Raw genomic sequence first — 962 nt, 5'->3', positions numbered from 1 at the left:
AAAACTAGCCTTAAAACATTCCTCTTTGGACAGGCGTTCTGCCAGGCTAGCTAGTAATCAGAGAATATTCCCTCTCCTGTGGTCCTTCTGAGGCTAGATTAATAAATTAATATTGATGCGTTTATATATAAATTCAGATTTTCTATCATGGTTATTATTCAGATCAGCTCTGGGGTTCTGTTCTCTATTCTCATCTACTTCTCCTCTCTTCTATTCTTTATTAACTATTGTATTTAGATCTCCATGCTTTTGTTGGTGCAGTTCCATTCACATGTTCTTCTTTCCCACTCTCCTCTGGGGAGCGGGAGAGATTTCAGATCTTCGGTGGATCGCCCACGCTCCCACTCTTGTCTGTGGACCACGCCCCCGACACCATCCTGCATCTCTGAGTGAGAGTGATTCCTGCTGGGTCGTCTGTCCTCCTGGTCGTGGACTGCACTTCTGCTTCATCTTGACTATGGGCTTCATCATCACTCGTCCCTCAGCTTTATCTGAATAAACTCTTTTAGATACATAGTTGTAGAAGCTAATCTTTCTTTAACTGTTCTGGTATCGCCTGTCCGTCCTGGGATAGGATCTCTCCTTCATGTGGGAATCCCTAAGGTTTCTTCTTTTTTCCTGACTCAGGTTTTTTTAGGAGTTTTTCCTTACCGGGAGGGAGGGTCTAAGGACAGGGATAACCAGTTTTGTTTAGTCTTAGTTTTTGCCCCTAAAACCTGGAACTCCCTCCCCCCTGACCTCTGGACTGTAGACTCACTCCCTTCTTATTGGCTGAACACTCCTCAACCAGGTAATTGTCACGAGTCCCGGCTCGTTTTTCCCAAGGCATCTGCCTGAACATTCAAAGGATGAGTGGGGTCCTCAATGACCCATAAGCTTTGTAAAGCTCTGCGCCAAAGCCATCAGGTCCCACAGCTTTATTATTTGGGAGCTGGCTAATAGCTGCTTTAAATTCGTCCAAT

This window comes from Oryzias melastigma, linkage group LG6 (genome assembly GCF_002922805.2).
Source record: "Oryzias melastigma strain HK-1 linkage group LG6, ASM292280v2, whole genome shotgun sequence".
In the NCBI taxonomy this organism is placed as follows: Eukaryota; Metazoa; Chordata; class Actinopteri; order Beloniformes; family Adrianichthyidae; genus Oryzias; species Oryzias melastigma.
The sequence above is the reverse complement of the archived record's forward strand: the minus strand, read 5'-3'. Positions refer to the sequence as shown.